At 31.3% G+C, this 21,989-nt stretch overlaps 1 protein-coding gene, 2 long non-coding RNA genes and 1 other non-coding gene across 6 annotated transcripts in view; 3 read left to right on the top strand and 1 right to left on the bottom strand.

Moving 5' to 3' along the window:
• The window catches only part of LOC100253298 (probable purine permease 5), a 75,806-nt gene that overhangs the window by 45,430 nt on the left and 8,387 nt on the right, over positions 1 to 21,989 (bottom strand). The window lies entirely within an intron of this gene.
• Positions 11,083 to 15,955, top strand: LOC104880703 (uncharacterized). Its single transcript, XR_009466965.1, has 5 exons — positions 11,083 to 11,534; positions 12,653 to 12,734; positions 13,120 to 13,154; positions 13,310 to 13,421; positions 15,911 to 15,955. It is a non-coding gene; the product is annotated as an uncharacterized LOC104880703 (transcript).
• LOC132254667 (uncharacterized) lies at positions 16,401 to 17,699 on the top strand. Its single transcript, XR_009466969.1, has 3 exons — positions 16,401 to 16,538; positions 16,610 to 16,700; positions 17,237 to 17,699. It is a non-coding gene; the product is annotated as an uncharacterized LOC132254667 (long non-coding RNA).
• Positions 18,772 to 21,652, top strand: LOC100853453 (uncharacterized). Of its 2 annotated transcripts, XR_009466967.1 has the most exons (3): positions 18,853 to 19,011; positions 19,351 to 20,929; positions 21,037 to 21,652. It is a non-coding gene; the product is annotated as an uncharacterized LOC100853453 (long non-coding RNA). The 2 variants fall into 2 exon arrangements; XR_009466966.1 differs by having other exon boundaries at positions 18,772 to 20,929.

The following is a 21,989-nucleotide window of genomic DNA, read 5'->3' as shown; positions in this document are numbered from 1 at the left end:
GAACCTTAGAGGGTTCCTTACAACTCATGGATATTCTAGAACACCCTATATAATTCTATGTACAAGCTTACATACAAGAATATACAAGAGACCTCTAGAGCTCTCTAGAAAGTCTTAGACTTTTCTCATGCCTTCCACCATAATGTAGAGATATGTGGACATCCCTAGGCTTTTTAAGAAGCTTCCACACTCTTCCCACCAATAGCTTAGTATAGATGGCTTAAGGAGTTTTCAGAAGCTTCCCACCTCCAATATAAGCCCATGGGAAGGGTCATTTGTGCATGCATCATGTGACACAATGTTGTCTCTCTTCTGCAATACCAAATGTTGTCTTTCTCCAATACGACCAATCTTTATTTTTTTTTTCATAGTTAATGGCTCCTTTGTTCCTCCAATTTGTGTTCAAAAATTGGTCCAACTAATTTTTATCTCTTTTGTGACATTTAGAAATCCTTTTAATCCACCTATCTTTAAGTCCACTGACTAAGACATGAAGTGTGGCTTTTGATGGTTCATATTATTTTCTTCATTTGTGCTATGTTTTTGTTGTTTTCTCCCTACTCCTTGTGTTTGTGCATTCTTGGGTATGCGATTGTACACTAGGATGTGAAACCATGGGATGATGAGGCTGATAAGAAAAAGCTTGAGGTAGCATGAATCTCTAGACCCCAAGTGAGATTTGTTACAAGACTGTAGCTACCGCGCTGATCCGGATGTTTCCCATATGGTTTGATTCTCTTTCGTGAATTTGGGTTTGGTTGAGAGCTTCCTGTTTTCTTGTTGGGAAAATCTGGTAGAGCTGCAACAAAGCTTGCTCTCGCTAGAGCTCGATCTCCTGTTTGAAAAGCATGGTCATTTGAAAATCGTTCTTGGACATTTTGACACAAAGCTTCTCAAGGATGCCGAAATGGTAGTTGTTTCACTAAGAGTTCCCTTGGAAAGTCATGGACTTTCCTTCTTGTTGCAATCAGGGAAGAGAATACTGTCTGAGTTGGATTTTGCTGCAGAAATTCTTCCAAGAAGTATTAAGATATTAGTAGTGACTGGAACAAATGGAAAACCTACTATTGCTACTTTTTTTTTTTAGACAGATGCTTAGCCATTTAGGCATTGAGGTATTTTTTGAGGAGAACCTTGGGATTCCACTCTAGAGGGCTGCTATCCAATGTTTGACGTGTCACCCTCCTAATCCATCTTTTTATGTTAAAAAATTGATCTTTTAAAAATTCCATTCTCAAATAATTTTTCGAAATTCTGATTTTCAAAACTTTTGTTTTCAAATAATTTTTCAAAATTCCAATTCTTAAAACTAATTTTCAAAACTCCAATTCTCGATTAATTTTCAAAACTCCAGTTTCTTTCAAATTTAATTTCGAAAACTCCAATTCCTAAATTTAATTTTCAAAACTTCAATTCTCAAATAATTTTCAAAATTCCAATTTCTTTCAAATTTAATTCAAATTCTTAAATTTAATTTTCAAAACTTCAATTTTCAAATAATTTTCAAAATTCCAATTTCTTTCAAATTTAATTTCCAAAATTCCAATTCTTAAAACTAATTTTCAAAACTTCAATTCTCAATTAATTTTTAAAACTCCAATTTCTTTCAAATTTAATTTCCAAAACTCCAATTCCTAAATTTAATTTTCAAAACTCCAATTCTCAAATAATTTTCAAAATTCCAATTTCTTTCAAAATTTAATTTCCAAAATTCCAATTCTTAAATTTAATTTTTGAAAACTCCAATTCTCAAATAATTTTCAAATTTCAAATTTCTTTCAAATTTAATTTCTAAAAATTTAAATTCTTAAATTTAATTTTCAAAACTCCAATTCTCAAATAATTTTTTAGACTTCAATTTTCAAAACTCTAGTTTTCTCTTGAACAATTTTAATTCCACTCCAATTTTCAAATATTTTTTAATTTCTACAACTTTTCATCATTTATTAGGGTTTTAGGTTGCCAAAAATCCTGATTTTAATGAGTCTGCTACCATTCTCATTTTGGTATGCACATGTACAAATTTTCTTCAATTATCAAATAATTTTTTGTTTATCTTTATTTTAAATAAGCAAAAATGAATTTTTCATAATTCCAAAATAATGAAATTTGTGAGACTAATTCGTGCAAGATAAATTGGGCTTTGGTGGGGGTCCCACATATGAGTTTTCTCTTCTGATTGTCAAATGTTATGCTTAACGAATATTGCTTGATTTTTGTCTTGATCTTTGATATGCGTGTAATAAATTTATACTTAAGCTAACCTTGTTTCCATGATAACGCTTTATTACCTACTGTCAAGGTACGTTCTCACTCTCACTTTTTTTATTTATTCATTATCATGACTTGCTTTTGACCTATGATCATTTTAGTATCCATTGATCTCCTAGTTAATTGTCAGGTTTGACTCACCTTATTTAGTAGAGACCCATTTTTAGGGGTTTAGAGGGGTGCTACGGTCTTTACCCTACCTTCTCAATAAGTAACCTAACCCCCCAAACCCAGGTTTGGTTTTTCACAAACCGTTTTTTCTAAATAAAGAGTCACACTTAGAGTTTTTTTCTTACTTTGTTTTCCCTTAAAAAAATAAAACAAAAATAAGTGGCGACTCCAAGTATTTTCTAAAAATCATAATTTTTCACAAATAAACGAAAAGCAAGTCACGCTATTGAGTGAGAACACATCGTGCAAAATGCGGAGTCCACACTATTATTCACTAGATCTTATAGATATTGAGATTTAAACAAGACATGCATATACACAACTTATCAAATTTTTTACTGGAGTTGAAAATGAATTGAGTTATTGTTTATAGTCATAATTTCACGAACAAAATTATAATTTTCTTTTGATTCTGCACATTTTTTAGTATTTTAGTTTTGATATGACATTTCATAAAATTCTTCTAATTTGACTTTAAGTCGGATTATAATTTCAATAGTAATTTAATCCATCAATTTTTATTTTTTATTTTTTTATGTGTACACATAATTTTTCCCTAATATTTTTATATTAATTTTCATATTTTTAAAAATAAATTTATTTATTTTATTATAATATTTTTATACTACAATTTTTTTATTTTTTATATTAAACTTGTTATACCATTATAATAATAATAATAATTTCCTACAAAATTGCATAAATTGCACTTGATTTTGTTTTGATTTTAGATGGTAAAGTTTCAAAATTCAAAGTAGCTTTCTCTCTCGTCCCACCTACAACGAAGACTCTTCTTTGACATTATACATCAACTTTCGAATACTTTCCTCAAGAAAATCACCTACAATCATTTTCATTTTTTTTTCTTTTATGCAATTGTTTAAAAAGGAGAATAATCAAAACACACAAATAAAATAAAATGCACGAAAATGACCAATTTTATTTTTATTTTTCAACATTTCTTTTTTTATTTTCATTTGTCACTATTAATTATATTTTATTTATTTTTTTCCAAATAAAAAAAATGAAAGAAATAAAAATGAAAAATGGACAACATAACATGCAAAAATCAAACAAAAAAGAAGGAATAAAAGTAATAATGGAACAAAAATATGAAATATAATTTTTTAACAAAAATACATTTCTATATTTAAAAATAAAAATTTTAAGATAATAAAAAAATAAAATGGATTTATACATTTAAAAAAATTATATAATTATAGTTTGATATATATATATATATATATGTGTGTGTGTGTGTGTGTGTGTGTGTGAAACCAAAGTTTGGTTAATCTTGATTTTGATGATAACAAAACAAGGTTTAAAACTAATGGTCATATTTCAAGTGTGATTAGGCAAAATGATTTCCAAAGTGGCAATCATAAAGACAAATCAAGCCAAGGAGAAATCATGAAGAAGAAGATCACCTCAAAGAGAAAATTTTTTTAAGACCAAAGCTTCATAAGATCTCTTTGTAAGGTTGTTGGTGCACTAGGACTTTCATGCATTTCATTCTTTATTTTTGCATCAAAATCATCCAAAAGTAATATTGTTTTAAAAATTTTAAGAATTGGATGATTTCATATTTTTAACTAAAACCTTGTGTTAAATGATTTTCAAACTTGTGTTAAAAGGTTTTAAGTTGAAAAAGGTTGGGTATTGAGCCAAAAAATGATTCAACCGGTTCAACCGATTCACCGGTTGTGCTCGTTCAGTCGAGGACCGGTTGAAGGAGGCTAAAAAGTTTCTCTCTCTCCTAGTGGCCTTCTCTTCCTGGTCAAGGTTGAACATCAACCGGTTGAGGTCCGGTCGAGGTCCGATTGAGGCCCAACAGTCACCTACCAATCATTAAATGCTAACGGCTAGTCAACCAATCAACCCCTAGCTCAACCGGACGAACCCCCAACGGCTAGTTTGGTTTTTTTCTTCTATAAAAAGGCTCCAATATTCATTGTTTCGAGAGCTTAATCTTCCCAAATCTTTCTTGATTATATTTGAGCCTTGGAAGAGTATTTTTTAGTGCACCATTATTTCAAAACTTGCATGTCTTTAGTGCACCATTCAATCATAGTTTTTCTTGTATCATTTGAGCTTAAAGTTTTTGTGCTAGGATTTTTGAGAGATCATTCATTTGTAAATCTTTGAGAGGAAGTTTCTCAAGTGTGGGGTATCACTTGAAGGGTTGTTCAAGAGTGGGATATCTCTTGAGAAGTGTAAAGGGTGCTTGGAGCCAAAAGTCCAAGAGGGTGAATTGGAACCATAATCCAATTGTATTGCTTGAAGGCTTGGTTTGGAAGTCTTGGATTAATGGAACCTCAAGCTCAGGATTGAAATTAGAGGAGAGTGGATGTAGGTCGGGTTGCGCCGAACCACTATAAACTCTTGTATTTGCATTCTCTCTTCCCTACTCTTTAATTTATATGCAATTGTCTATATATTGATACTTGCATATAATTGTTTCTTGCATTCACTTGTTTAAATTTGCAAAAAGAGATCATCACCCTATTCACCCCCCCCCCCCCTCTAGGGTGATTACCATAAGTTAGATTAGCCTCAAATTCCTAACAATATATATATATATATATATATATATATATATATTGATATTTGTATATAATTGTCTCTTACATTCACTTGTTTAAATTTGCGAAAAGAGACCATCACCCTATTCACCCCCCCCCCCCCCCCCCCCCCCCCTCTAGGGTGATTACCATAAGTTGGATTAGCCTCAAATTCCTAACAATATATATATGTTGTGAAATAAAAGAATGAGAAAAAAAAACGAGAGAATAAACAAAGATATTCAAAGAAAAGTATAACAAAATATAGGAAGAGAACCGGATTAATTCTCATTAGAGGTATCTCCTTTTTATAGGGAGTTACAAAGAGATGTACATTAATATGAATGATCATCCACAAGTTACCATAGTGATACAAAATCTCATATTTTATAATACTCCTCCTTGGATGATCATAAGAATGTCTCATTAAAACCTTACTAGGAAAAACCCTATGGGAAAAACCCTAGTGAAAGAAAAAGAGTACAATATTTTTTTAGATTACCACAACTGTCTCATTAAAAACCTTGCCAGTAAAATCCAATGGGACAAAACTTGGATGAAGGAAAAAAGAGTGTAGCGTAGTGATATTCTTATCAATTAGCTCCCCCTCATGTTGACATGATTATATTTTCTCTAGTAGCACAACATGGAGATCTTTGAGTCGCTGTATTCCAATGAGCTTCTTGAGTATTACAATTGGCAATGCCTTTGTGAATAGATCTACTAAATTGTCGTCGAATAGCAATTTCATCACTCTTTTTGAGTTAATGAAAGTAAAAGACTTGGACGATATATACTTAATTCTATCACCCTTAATGTATCATTCTTTAATATGTGCAATGCATGCAACATTATTAACTTGGTAGCATTACCTTTGATGGAGGGTAGTCCACATGTTTCCATTATTTGCATGATTAATCTCCACGATATTGTCGTACCACCATAGATAAATACATACCTCATTTAAAATCGAGCTTTGTGGGGGTGTGAAAGATAGTCAACATCTACATATTCAAGCACTTAAGATTCTGATCATTTGGAATAACATAGACCCATGTTATTGTAGTACATGATTGTTTTTATTCCAATGTCTTTGAATTGGTGTAGAACTATATCTCATAAGTAAATTAACAAAGAATGCAATATTTGGTCATGTATAATTTACAAGATTCATCGGTGCACCAATAACACTGTAATATGGTATTTTTGGACCAAGTAGTTCTTTATTATCTTCTTTAGGACAGAAGGAGTCATTTTTCACTTCAAGTGAATGAACTATCATCAAAGAACTTAATGGATGTGATTTATCCATATAAAAGTGCTTCAAGAATTTCTTTGTATATGTTGACTAATAAACTAATATTTCGTTTGAAAAATACTCGATCTGCAGGCCGAGGAAAAAAAAATTGTTTTCCAGGATCTTTCATTTCAAAAATTACTTTTTAAATAGTCAACTATTTTTGTAAGCTCTTCAGGAGTTCCAAAAAAAATCAATGTTCCACATATACAATAATAATTGAAAAAATTCAATATAATGAATATGTATAAATAAATAAGGTAATACATACATATTTCTCGCTTCAAATATTCATTGAAGTGATTGTATCACATGTTTTTGGATTGCTTAATTGATACAAGGATCTTTGTAACTTAATTGAGTATATGCTACAATGTTTTGAATTTGTTGCTTCAGGCATTTGAAATCCTTCAGGGATTTTCATATATATGTGTGTGTGTGTGTGTCATTATCTAAAGATTCACGTAAATATGCAATAATGACATCCATGAAACGCAAATCTAGTCATTCTAAGATTGTTAAACAAATTAGATATCTAAATATGGTTGCGTCCATCATAGGAGAATATGTTTCCTCGTAGTTAATAGTAGGTTTCTGCGGAAAACCTTGAGCTATGAGTCACATTTTATATATTGTGATTTCATTTTTCTCATTACACTTTCTTATAAATACTCATTTATATCCAATAAGTTTGACAACTTCAGGCGTTTAGACTACATGTCCAAATACTTCTCATTTTTCTAATGAGTATAATTTATTCGGGATGAATTCTTTCCATTTTGGCCAATATTTTCTATGTTGACATTCATTCATAGTTTCTACTTTGGGATCCTCATCATTTCTTATAATGTCAACAGCTATTTGGAAAGAAAATATATTGTTAATGACAAGAGTATTTCAATCCCATTTTTTTTCCATATATAAGTAAATAATTGAGATCTCATCAATATCAGGTACTTGTACATTTTCAGGAACTAATTATTAAACATACACCTATCACAGGGCTACTTGTTTAAACTGTGCCTCTTCAGGGGCTGCTTGAGATTGATCAATCATTTTAATAACTCATTTTATATGCAACTTCTTCAAGAGTGTCACATTTCATATATCTTTCCTTGTGTTTTTCTTTTAAAGGAATTTGTTTGCCTTTTCAGGGTTTACCACGCTTCAAGTGTGCATTAGACTCATTATTTAATTGTCTTTCAGGGACATCAACTCATTATTTAATTGTCATTTAGGGACATCAACGCATTATTTAATTGTCATTCAGGGACATTAATTCGTACTGGAATGTTCTAGGTAAGCGAAAATGATTGTCACTTTCTTTGCATCAATGATAACATGTAGTTAATGATTTACAAGTTCTTGCAAATAAATAATCTTTTGAACTTCCACTTCACATTGATTAGTACGAGGATCAAGATAAGTCAAAGTCGATGCATTCCAAATAATTTCACGCTGTTCTTCTGGAATTGACTCTTCTATCCCTAACGGCAAGAAAATTGTCTAATTAAAATGATAATTTGCACAACGTGTCATTCTATCTTTCAAGTGTATAGGTAGACTAGTTACTAAATAAAAACTTCTGGTTTTATAATGTACATCCATACGACCTTTTACCATGGGGGACCAAGTTGGTCTTACAAGATTCTTCTTGATCTATCATCGTATAAAGTGTCATTCACATGGAATCAAATACTACTAGTGACATATTATAAGTTATTCTAGAGCCTTTAATTAGGTTTATATCACCTGATATAGTATTAACATTGTTTGTTATCAATGTTGTGCAATTAATGAGATAAGAGTTTCATCAAAATAACAAGTCATAAAACATGTCATAAAGACCTCAAAGTTGAAGAAATATTATCATAGAGAATGAGTTAAAATCAAATGGAAAAATACTAGTCATCGATGATGACTTACCTTAATAAGTTGTGTAAAAACAATGAAAGCATATATAACACAACAAAACAAATATGAAAAAGATAATTTAAAGTTATATGTTTCTTAAATATCTCACACATTTGATTTTATAAGTGTGGAGCAATTTATATATGAAATAACTAGGAAGTCTTTCAATAATCAAACTAATTGTAGTGATAAATCAATAATTTTTATTCAAAATATTATTACGTTCTAAATCAATGTGCAGAAATTAATTCATAAATCAAAATTTCAAAAGAACATATCATGATTTAAAGCATCTTGTTATTTCAAAACTTCAATTGAAACATTACAAATCTATATAAATATGTATGTAAAGATATAACATAATATATTAAAAATAATAGTTGAATCTATTGTTTTTGAAAAGATATTCTTGAATAATGAAATTAATGCATTAATAAAAATATCATATGTGACAACATACAATAATATATATTATTTTATACAACTCAAAAAATTTCAATCATAAAAACATGTTATAAACAAATAAGACATGCGAAATCAATTTATTAATCATATGACCAAGTCATATATTTCACATGTACCCAAAAAATCTCAAATTTCTAAATCAAAATATTATTGTATATTAAATAACTTGAATAAAAAAAGTATTCCAAACCATCGCCTCTGATACAAAAATATCATACTTTCATGCAATTCAAAATTCCACATCTATATATAAATTTTTCTACTAATGACAATATACTTCTAATAATAGAAATTTATAAAAACTATCAAACACTTGTCTATTTGTATAACTTGATATACAAAATATTAATCTTTTGATAATATGTAAATATTATCTATATGCTTGTTATCATAGCTTCAAGCTATAATATATTTCATTATAACTTTTGGTCATATAAATTTCATAAAGTTGTACAAAATTGTTAGTTAACAATTTTGTTCTCTATAGCTTCTAACTATAAAAAAAAGTACATATTAGCAACTTTGACATAACATTTGATTAGCACAAAGAATATTAATTTTCTTATTTTCATAACTTTGGTTTATGAATAATAATATTTATATAACTTCTGGTTATAATATATATATATATATATATATATATATATATATATTCATATAACTTCTTATACAAGCTCTAATAATTAATAATTTACTAACTTTATCTTCATAGCTTCAGGCTATGAATAATTAAAATTTAAATAATGTTATAATAACATTAAACAATTGACAATTATATTATGATATAACTTCTGATTATATAACAAAATTTAAAAAAAATTATATATCTTCTAGGTACATAGTTGTTCATTGACAATTTTGTTTTGTATAACTTCTGGTTATACAAGAGAATTAGAAATTGTTTGCATAGTTTCTGGTTATGAAACCATTGTTAATAAAAATTGTTTTCCATGATTTCTATTGTGAAAAATAAGTGAATATGAAATAAAAATTAAAAGCCAATATTTTTTCATAACTTTGAGTTATAATTATTTTATCAAAACAAAAAAATATGCAAATTTATACATAGATTCAGGGTATGAACTTTTTTTTTTATGTAAATTTGTGCATAACTTCAGACTATAAACTATTTATGTATAACTTCCGGTTACACAATATAATTAAAAGAAAATAAAGAAATTAAAAGTTAATATCTTTCATAACTTCAAGTTATGATTATTTTGTCATAACAAGAAAATATTTAAATTTGTACATAGTTTTAGGCAATGAACTATTTTTTATATAAATTTGTGCATAACTTCAAGCTATGAGCTATTCATTATGCAGATTTGTGCATAATTTCAAGCTATAAACTATTCATTTTATAGCTTCTAGCTATATAATATTATTTTGTATAACTTTCAGTTATACTATATAATTAAAAACAAATAATTATGAGTTATATACATAGCTTCTGGTCGTATATTTGTAATTTTGGATTTGTACATAGCTTCATATTATGAACTCTTCATTATATAGCTTCTGGCCATATAATGTTATTTTATATAACTTTCAGTTATATAATATAATAAAAAAGTAATTAGGGATCTTATGCATAGTTTCCGACTACGTATTTGTATTTTTGTAATTTACTCCATAACATCTTGTTATAAAGATTGGACATATTTTTTTCATAACTTTTAGTTATGAAAAATTTTCTATATAACTTCTAGTTATTAAATAATTAAAATATGTAATTATATGAAATATGATTCACATAATTTCTGGCTATGAGATAAAGTAAATAAAAATTATAATAATACAATGCATACTATTCATATTTCATTCGAAGAGAATAAGACTACATACCTATAAGAAATTTTCTAGATGAATTCTTCTCTTTTTCTATATATTCAGAACTGTGTTGATAACATGTTGTGAAATAAAAGAATAAGAAGAAGAAAAGACGAGAGAATAAACAAAGATATTAAAAGAAAAATAGAATAGAATGTATAAAGAGAACCATAATAATTTTCATTAGAGGTATCTCTCAAGCCAAATCCAAATTAAGATGAGATTTAAAAAATGAACCAAAGTCTAATCTGAATATTAAAAATAAATATCCAAATTCGTTCAAATATTAGATTAGATCGAACCAACTCATCTAAATTACAATAATAATAAAGAATAAAATAAATAAAATATTATTACAAGGTAATAAACGCAAATACACATATTTAGTATAAATGTACTTAATTTTATTTTAAAAATTTATATTTTGAAGTGGTAACTCAATTTATAAATTTAAAATAATTTTTGAAAATTAGGAGATAGGAGTGTGACAGTGTCACAATTATCAAAAGGGCAAAAAAGAATGCTGAAATATGATGTTTAATGGCTGATGGTGCGTTTGTTTGTGAGGAAAGTTTCAAATATGACAAAGCGATTTTAGTCAAAGAGTCCATAATATAAACGAACTGTAGAGGCATTTCCCTTCAATAATGGGTCCTGCCTGCCAACTGCCAAGTGGAGCTTCATTAGCGAATATCTTAATCAAGCAATTGATAACACTGAGGAAATTAGAGATACGGGTGTCGACGGTTACATTCCTCATATATCTTCAGATCTATGAGTGAAATCAATTACCAGTTGAAGAGCTGAGGCTGTGAGACCTGTGTTAACAATGGGGAAACCTTCATGGGTTCGCACTGTTATAACACAGTTGTCTCTCTGCTTGTGCATTCAACTTGGGTCGGCCTTGGGAGAAGCCCATGTCCCAGAGCAGCAGTGGCAGTAGCAGGCCTCTTGACCTTTACTTTATCAGTGTTAGAGGAGGATTTAGACCTCTTAATCAGCAGACCCATCTTCTCAAACAGGTCTATTTCTCATCCTCTCTATTGATTCCTTTTGTTCATTGAAGAAAAGCATGGGTTTTTCTCGTTCTTTATGGATTTTGTTTTAAGATGTTGATGGTGGGTATATTTGGTTTTGGCTCTGTTGGTGGATATGATAGTTTTATCAGACGCTCCGTTTGGTTACTGAGAATGCTGAAAGTGAAATCGCTTGAAATTAATTTCCTGTTTTTTCCTCCCTCGAAATTGACAAAACAACCTAAATTAAGGTAAGAGTGGAAGTTTTTTCCCTCTTTCTTCCGGGCCTTCGAATAATGGAAATAATAGAGTTTCAAAATTTTGATTTCCTTTTCTATGCCTCCATTTTCTCAGCAACCAAACAGTTTATTATTTCTTTCTCAGTTAATTTCTATGTGAATGATTTAACTTTGAGGAAAGAATTTTGTGTTAGGTTTTACTGGGATCGAATTTTTATTTTTATTATTTTTTTTAATATGACAGTTGTTGAACAGTAGAAGATCTTTCTTTTTCCGTTTTTAATTGTATATGCAACTTGAGGATCTTTGGCTTTGTTTGCTTAGTGGAAAATTTAAGAGAAAATGTGGGAAAAAAATGGAAAAGAAAAATAGGAAGAAAGAAAAAGCGATAAAGAAAATTTAAAAATAAATTAAATTTAATAAATTATTTTTTATATTATTTCAAATTCATTTTATTTATTTTTTCTGTTCTATGTATAGACTAAATAATTGAAAAATATATATAATTTAAATAATTTTAATTATATTTGATTTTATCGCTTATTTTCTACTTTGAAACTAAACATAAAAAAATAATAACATAACCTTTATCTTTTGGCCAGAGAATAATCATGTGAGTGAGTTTTTTATTATATGGTTCAGTTTTTGATCTCTCTCAATTGTTTGTGTCAGCCTTCTCATCTGTTGGTTTTGATCTTGTCTTGTCTTCTTGGTTCTAATTCATCCAACTTACTTCTGCCTTCCACCTTCTCTGTTTTTAGGCTTTGTTATTTCCCCCCTCTGTTACTGATCTTAGTTGAATGATTATCGTCTACTACATTAATTGCATTTTGAGTTTATATTTTATCTTCCCTGTTCTAATTGGAATTGTTTTTTCCCATGAAGATGGAGAAGGCCGCAAAGACTTATAAGGCAAGGTTTGTGATAAACATTAGTGAACTTGGGGAAGACGATCAACTCACACAATGTAAGACCATGGCTAGTAAATTCAATGTGGGAAGCCCTTTTACTATTTTTTATATGAACTCTCTTGTGGCACCTTTAGGCTTACACTCCATTTATATGGAAACTTTAGTTGTAGTTTAGCCAGATTTAATCAAAGTTATGCGTTGCTTCACTCTGGGTAAGTTGTAGAAATGATTCTCTCCTAACTTTTTGTGAATTTAACTGAAATAATAGAAACCATGCTTTGGTTGAAGTAATGGAATAGTGGTTCATATTTATTTCTGTAGTTTTATTTTGTTTTGTTTTATAGGTGTGTGATTGGAAAATAAATTAGTGCTGAGTTTAATTAGATTTCATTGGTTTCATCTGTTAGGAACAATCTTAGAAGATGACATCTTCTTTTACAGGGTACTTGGCGTTTTTCAACACTGAAAGTTCCCTGGTATGCCATCCGCTTTGCAATCAGTTGTGTCATTTTTGTAGCTCATCTTTTGAAATTTCATTGTTACAAAACTTGGACTCCGATGTAGTTTTTAATGTAACAGTCTTTTTGGTTTAGTCTCTTTGTGTGGTAATCCTGAATTGTAATTCTTGTAGGTACAGTACCAGAGTTTCAAGAGGACGGGGAACAGGTTACTTCCTAAAGCAGATCAAAATACCTTTTGGGAAAACCTTAGACATTATTGGTTTGGATACTGGGGCATTTAAGGTATCAACTGGTTTGTTGAATTTGCTCAATTTAAGATTTGTTGGCTAATACTTCTCATGGTTATTATGTCAGTCGGAAGAGAGGCCTCTTCTACTATCCTCTTGTAATATGGGTTTAAGTTTGGAAGCGGTTACATGGTTTTTACAGTAGCTATAATTTCATTGGGACTTTTGAGTCAATCCTTAGTGTTTTGTGATACAAACCCATCTCATTAGGTCTTTTTTCCAACAAGGCCGAAAATTTTAAAAAATGCATTTGATATAGGAAAAACTTACGATTGATTGACAATTCTCCACATGGCTTAATCTTCAAAATATGCATGTATTTAATCTTAATTAGAAAAAAAATTAAAAATTATGTTGGAGGTTGAGCAATGTACAGAAGAAAACTGGAATTTTATGGAGGATGATAATTGATAAAAGACTTGAGAAGCTCCAAACCTAGATGAAGATAGATTGATAGTTCTGCAATTCTCATTTTGGAAAACCTTTTCATATAAAAAAAAACTTGACATCAAATGACAAGTTTTTCACATGGCCTCAAATCTTTAAAAGTTGCATGCATTTATTTCCTTTAATGTTGACAAAGATACAAAAAAAATGGGGTCGGATTCTGAGCAGCATATGGAGGAAAATGGGAAATTTGTGGAAGATGATAAAAGACTACCAAAGAGGATAGATTAATAGTTGTATAAGGTTTTTTCCTGTTGTGTTGTCATTGTTTCAATTGTTTATACCAATGTTTAATATCATTGTTGACTTAATGATAATTGACATTGCATATGCTTGTGTTGAGTTTATGATACACTTCAATACTACACCATGAATCTTATGTTACTGATTGTGCTGACCCCAGTTATGATCATAGAGGGGCTATCAACTTCTTGTATTGATTTCATTTTGTTTTTATATTCATCTTTACCATGCCCCAGGAGATGTATGATAACAAAGAATTATGGAAACCAGTATTCAGATGTTCATGTGAAATCTTGTAACATCAAGATAAGTTAGGTCTCTCCGATGTACCTTGTGGACTATGAGGTAATCGCAAGATTGAGTGTTGGTTGAGTTGGATTAAGGTGTGCATTTTGTAGGGTTCTTGTTAGAATTAGATTGGGAAGCACAAGTATTTTAGTATATAACTCATCAAGTATTGTATCTTTCATTATTTAATTAGGGACTTGACAAATCAACTGGTGGAAATTGGAATTATTGAATTTTACCAATGACTGGAGATTCTATCTAGTCTAGCAAGCAATTAAAATGCATGAGAAAATAATGGATATTTTTGCACATTTAGATTATTTTTTATTCAATAATAATAATAAAGACACTGAGTTCTTTGTTCTCATCAATGACTGGAGATTCTATCTAGTCTAGTAAGCAATTAAAATGCATGAGAAAATGCTGGATATTTTTTGCACATTTAGATTATTTTTTATTCAATGCTGAAGGTTAGATCTTTATCACCCTTGAGGTGTGGCTCGAGTAGCTTGGGTTGGGGGTGGGGATGTGGGGTGGTTCCAGGTTTGAGTCCCAGCAGGTTTACCCCTCTCAAGGCCTTTTAAGAATTTTTTTTTTTTCCATTTTTCCATGAGGGGTAGGGCTGAGGTTAGGAATGTGATTTTAAAGTTGATCACTTGGTCATTATTTGAGCGTAGGTGTACTCTTCAAGTCATGTTCATAATGAATTTCTTTTGTTCTCTTTCTTTTTCATCATATTAAAATAGCCATTTCTTGGCCTGCCAAATCATTTTTTATGCTCCTTGTCCATATTCCATTCTCTGGTTACAACCCACATTGCAGCCCTTTTTCACCATGGCCATGCTTATTTCTATGTTGTATTTATATGTGTATATGATTGATTTGATATCTATTTCATTTAGTTACACTATCAATATCCCATATATGTATTTATCACACATTTTATCCCCCATTTGTTTCTTTTTTTTTTGGTTTCTGCTCCTTTATGCTGCATTTCATTCTTCTTTCCTCTTAATCGGGCTCCTCTTTGAAACTTGAAGGATTTTATGCTTATGAATCCGTTAAATGGTGCTGGAAATGATCAATTACATGGGCTGACAAAGACACTAGACATTGCACCATATTGGCTGTTTATAATTGCATGAACCTAGGAATAAGCAAGGTTGTAATGTCTGGAAAATTTTGAAAAAATTGAAAATCATGTCAGTTCAGAGTGGTTCTGATGCGTGATAATCTACTTCTCAACTTAATTTTATTTCACAAATTTTCTTTCTTTCAACAATAAAATTTTGGTTTTCATTTAAATTTTGCCTTAACCCAAATTGTTGTGGAGTTAAAACATTCGTTTTCCTTTTGTTTTCTCTGGTTACTATGTTGGACCTTCATTGTTTGCTGTCCTGTTGCCATTGCCAAGCACCCCTACCATTTCAACTCCATGTTTAACTTAATAAAGAAACTATCCATCCCAAGTACTAATTGTCTCCTTTTTTCCTCCTTATGATCCAGGCGCATAGTTGTTGGTTTCTGCTCATTGGCTGTTTGTGAAGGAAACAGGGAATGAATAGAAATACAACTTTATGAGCATCTACACCATATTTTTTATAAGTTTGGAGTGGTAAGTATTTATGGCTCTTCCCATTGAGTATCAATGGGTGAAGACATCCCATGCCCAAGGTTTTGATTTTGGGTTCTTTAGAGAACTTGCTTTTGAGATGATCAAAGTCCAAATTTTCAATATATATGAAAATCTAAGACAGTTCCTAATGAATTGAATGAACAACTTTCTGATATGTTAAATTTGGAATCTTTCTGGTGCCTATGAAGAAAGTAACGCTTTATCCATGCATTTGCTCACCAGGATGTGTACCTGAGTGGGGAGGGATGTAGTGACTATGCTCGTAAAGATAGTATAGCTTACATCAGGAACCCAGGTTCAATAGATGAAAAACTTCCTCTTGCTTCTGTAAATGGAATATCAGGTTTTAGTAAGTGAGTATTTCTGTTCATAGTTCTTCATGGTGTTCTACATTGGTTCATACATATGAAACTATGAAGTTTGTGTGATTTTTTTCTTTGTTTCCTCAGGGGAATGGTTAATGGGTTCCTTCTTCATAGAGTCAGCTCCTTAGAGATTGTGAGTATTTGTCTTTTTTGACTAAATTTGTTCTTGTTGAAGCACCAACAAATGTTCTTTTTCCATGGCAGGAAACCTACTTTGTTAACTCAGCAGGGGAAGTTGTGCATGATATAGTACTTCAACAGAGGGGCAAGGCAGCCATGTAATTTCTCGGCAAGGGTACAGAATCTATTCATTCTTCGAAGCCATGTGAAATTCCTTTCAACATTTTCATTCTATTATTCCTTAATTTATATCCCGTTTTTCTCATTGCTTTATTTGCAAAGGCCATTTTATCTATAGAAACCTTCATTCTTTTTACCAGAGTTCTGAGGTGATTGTTCAGCCCAGTGCCTCATATTGTTCAACTTTTGGGTTGGTTTGTAATTATAAATGAAAACAGTTTTGAGGTTTTCAGAAAATTCTAAGCCATCTTCTTGAACTATTGAATGTTTCTTTTTGCCTGTTAACTGACTCAGATTCGTTGTCTGATGTAAAACAACCCACCATTATGGTGTTAGGATGGAACCTAACTTGTTTGAGACTGGAAATACACCATGCCTATTATGATGATGGAACATCAACTTTGAGGTCTTGTAATGCTTAGCTAAACAGAGGAAGATGTGGGGTGGTGTTACATTTTGTGATTGTAATCGTAATTGTTCTGTTCTATCTGAAAGATGTTAAGCAAGGAAATTGAACTTGTTGTGAATCAGGGAAACTGTTAGGTGTAAATAAGGAGGAGGAGGAGGAGGAGCTAGCTTTGGATGATGGGCTAACCATTTTGGTTTGCATCTTCACATATTGATAAAAGGGCTTGGCAGCCATGGGAAGATGGAGGTCTGGCATTGCCTATACTGACATTTGGTAATGAAGAAGTAATTCTGCTTTCATGGGGCTATAAATAAAGCTATGTGGACAAGGCTTGTAATTTTTGCAGATCTGCCTTTACCAGGCTCTCATCAAGTAATCTCTTCCTTTCCTTCTTTCATCTTGTTTAACCGTTTTGGAGCTAGTAGATATGAAGCTTGGTTATTTGGGAACTTGGGAGTAGTCTGTGTAGCTTTGGCATGTAGGTTTGAGAGGGTGATGATGGTTGATTCCATGGTGTTATACGAATCCTTGGTGTATGGCTTTTAATAAATGGTTGCTGGGATGATGGTTCCAGGCTTGAGATTTTGTTTGGCTGGCAAGAAAATAAAGGAAAGGAAATGGAGCTAGTTATTGATCAACTCATGGATATAATGCAATACCCACCCACTTGTTCCTTCTTTATTTTTATCCTTCAAATCTTACTCCCTTTTTTTCTTCCTCCGATAATTTTGAGTCTCTTCCTTTTAGAGAGATTAATTATCTTTTCAAATTCATTTTATTTATTTTTTTTTTTTAAGCTAAAGATCAAAAAAAAAAAAAATTTAAGTTACATTGGTTTTTAAGTAATTTTAATTATTATTTTATTTTTATTTTCACTATTAAATCAAATTTGATAAAATATTTTTTTTTAACAAACTAAACATAATCTTAATTATTTTTATTTGTTTTTATTATTTTAAAAAATAATTATATAATTTTAAAAACATAATAGTGGATTAAAAATATTTGAGATTTTAAAACTAACTTTTGATTTAAAAATCATAAAAAATTTTGTTGTAAAAAATTGTCTTTCATTTATTTTCGATAGATACAAGATTAGAATGAAAATATTGGTGGAACGAAAATTATTTAAAATTTATAGGAATATTTAGAAAATTATAAAAAAAATGATAAAATAAGTAAAAATACATATTTTAGAGTTATTTTATAAATATAATTGATATAGATATGATCAAGAAGAAAAACATCAGTAGATTTATTTGAATTTTAAGAATAATAAATATGAATTTTGAAAATGTATAAAATTAAAATTGAATTAAAAAATATTTGATTTTATTGAGTAAAAACAATTTATACATAAATATAATACATATGATATTGTAATAGTCTTTAGTATCAAAATGAAGATTGATATGGTTTCATCTAATGAATCATCTTATTGAAGACAATATTTATTTATAAATTTTTATTACATTTTATATGAAAAATTAAATTAATTTATATAAATACTTTATTTGATATTTAATTTCTAAGATTTTATTTTATATATATGTGGTAATAAATTTTTTATTAACATTAATTTATTTAAATAATTAAAATTATTAATAATTTATCTTATTAAATTAATTTTAATTTATAAAATATTACTGATAAAAATCGAAATTTTGGTAGTGGTTTAATCGAAATAAAGATGGATAATTAATAATTATTTATATAGGAGAGGAAAATTGTTCTCATGATTTGTTTCCTTGTTTTCTCTCCCTACTAAATATAAAAATGGAAAGGGCCATCCACTCCTCTCACTGGGGCATCAAGAAGCCCTGTTCTGAAGTTGCCCTCCAGACGAGGGAATCCCTAAAAAGGCCCTATTTTCCTCTGCCACTCTCAATCCTCGCAGGTACTAATCTAATCATGTTATTTTTTTTTTTGCAACCCCCGTTTGATTCCCAAGAAAATCCATCCCCCATTCGATTTCCGGGAAAATTCATCCTCGTTTGATTTCCGAGAAAATCCACGCAAAACCCCCAAGGAAAACCAAAAAAATTGCTTTTTTTTTTGCTCCCTGTGTTTTCTGGATCTGTTCTAGGGGTCTCTTTGCTTTTGTGCCATTGGATTTAAATTTCACGAACCCTAAATCCACGATTTTTGAGCCAGGCTGAAAAACACAACCTTTGCCTGCAAATCATGATCAGATTACCAAATAACATCTTGTGTTTTTTTTTAAAAAAATGGACAGATTTTGTATCCTGTGCGCGGGCTGGACTGGTAGGAAATATCGGGAAATTTCCCGAAATTCGACATTTCAATCCTTGATACCGGGTTTAGTGAGGGTAGAAAGGTCAAAAAAGTAAAATAAAAGCAAAGAAGAAGAAGACAGGGAGTAGTATAAAAGGGAAAGGATGAGTAAAAGTTAGGGCTAGACCTCATTAGTTTAAGACTGAGGCTCCAGGGACCGTGTCGGAGGGATGGGGAGTTTCTAAGGGTGGTTGCCCCTCTCTGAATCTCATGGTCTTCGGAGCCGATGATTACTTCTACGACGCCCATCAACAGCCCTTTTCCTTCGCTCTTTCTTTTCTTTTCTTTCTTTTCATACACATGTGTGTACATATATATCAGAGGCTGTCTTGATTCTCTGGAAAATCAACAGCTCTCTCTCTCTCTCTCTGTTCATATGGGCAACATAAAAGGCTGTGATGACGTTTTCAGAGTAAGTCAGGCACTGGGAATGTCCGTTTCTTGGCAGGGCAACCCGGATGGTTTGTGCGATGGGACCTTTTGTGCCTTGTTTCACAAGCAACTGTGGTTGCAGCCATGACGGTCATCTTTTTCTTGTCTGATAAAAGGCGAATCTGAGCCTTCATTTTACGCGCTATTCACTTCCGCGCTGAGGTTGGTCTTTGTTTTGTTTTGGTTTTTTTGTTTGTGTTTTAAAATGTGTTTTCTGAGAAGGATCTTGTATCTGTTCGGTTGCTGAGAAAATGTGCAGGAAAATTAAGTGGCTGTGATGACACTTTCCAAGTAAATCAGACATTTTGAAAGGACCTGTCCTTGGCTGGGCGACCCGGATTGTCTGTGAAATGGGTTTCTATGCCCTTTTTTCACATGCAACTGTAGTTGCAGCCATGGCGAACATGGATCTTGTCTGATTACGGGCGGATCTGAGCCCTCCCTGGACCCGTGATGTCCATCTTTATTTATTTATTATTGTTTGGTTGGATGTATTTAGGGTCCTTCAAAATAAAAATCGAAATTTCGGTAGTGATTTAATCAAAATAAAGATGGATAATTAATAATTATTTATATAAAGAGAGGAAAATTGTTCTCATGATTTGTTAACCTTGTTTTCTCTCTCTACTAAATCTAAAAATCGAAAGGGCCATCCACTTCTCTCACTAAGGCATCAAGAAGCCCTTTTCTGAAGTTGCCCTCCAGACGAGAGAATCCCTAAAAAGGCCCTATTTTCCTCTGCCACTCTCATGGTCGTCGGAGCCGATGATTCCTTCTACTACGCTCCTTTTCCTTCGCTCTTTTACATATATATATATATATACATATACATCAGAGGCTATCAACAGCGCTCACTCTCTCTCTGTTCATATGGGCAACATAAAAGGCTGTGATGACGTTTTCAGAGTAAGTCAGGCCCTGGGAATGTCCGTTTCTTGGCGGGGCAACCCGGATGGCTTAAGCGATGGGACCTTTTGTGCCTTGTTTCACAAGCAACTGTGGTTGCAGCCATGACGGTCATCTTTTTCTTGTCTGATAAAAGGCGAATCTGAGCCTTCCTTTTACGCGCTATTCACTTCCGCGCTGAGGTGAGGCTGGTCTTTGTTTTGTTTTGTTTTGGTTTTTTTGTTTGTGTTTTAAAATGTGTTTTCTGAGAAGGATCTTGTATCTGTTTGGTTGCTGAGAAAATGTGCAGGAAAATTAAGTGGCTGTGATGACACTTTCCAAGTAAATCAGACATTTTGAAAGGACCCATCTCTTGGCTGGGCGACCCGGATTGTCTGTGAAATGGGTTTCTATGCCCTTTTTTTTCACATGCAACTGTAGTTGCAGCCATGGCGAAAACGGATCTTGTCTGATTACGGGCGGATCTGAGCCCTCCCTGGACCCGTGATGTCCATCTTTATTTATTTATTTATTATTGTTTGGTTGGATGTATTTAGGGTCCTTCAAAGGGTCCTCGATCTGTTTCCAAGTAAATAAATCGAGGGGCTATGATGATACTTTCCAAGTAAATCAGAGATTATGAAGGGCTCGTTTCTTGGCGGGGCAACCCGGGTGATCTGTGAAATGGGTTTCATTTTACAGGCAACCGTAGTTGCAGCCATGGCGTCCCAGCAACTTGTCTGATTACGGCCGGATCTGAGCCTCCATTGCCCAGTCCATGATAATAGGATCTGGATCTTAATAAAAATGTGTCATCTGTGTAGGATTAAAGTAGTGGGAGGCCCAAATAAGATGAGTCATGCTTGGTCCACAAAGCATAATTTATAATACCAATCAAATATAATTTATTTTTTATTTTTTAAAAATTATGTTAAGAATAATTTCTTTGACACCAAAATCAACTTATAAAATAAATCCACCCCCTTACTTTATAACTTCCTACTTTTTGTTTTTAAAAACAGAAAGTATATACAAAGTGAAACTCATATACATAAAGTATAAATTAGCCTATGCTTTTGAAATTCATTTTCAAAACTAAAATTATAAGAATTGCTTAATTTGGATGACAAATTATAAAATAAATCCAAAAAGTTCTAAAATAAAAACCGAGATTCAACCACATGCAACTGCTATTTTGGTTTCATAACTCATCTAATTTTTGAAGAAATTAAACTCCGTAAATGTTTTTATATTCCTTATTCA

This window comes from Vitis vinifera, chromosome 11, assembly GCF_030704535.1.
Source record: "Vitis vinifera cultivar Pinot Noir 40024 chromosome 11, ASM3070453v1".
Classification (NCBI taxonomy): Eukaryota; Viridiplantae; Streptophyta; class Magnoliopsida; order Vitales; family Vitaceae; genus Vitis; species Vitis vinifera.
This window is presented reverse-complemented; position numbering and strand designations above follow the sequence as displayed.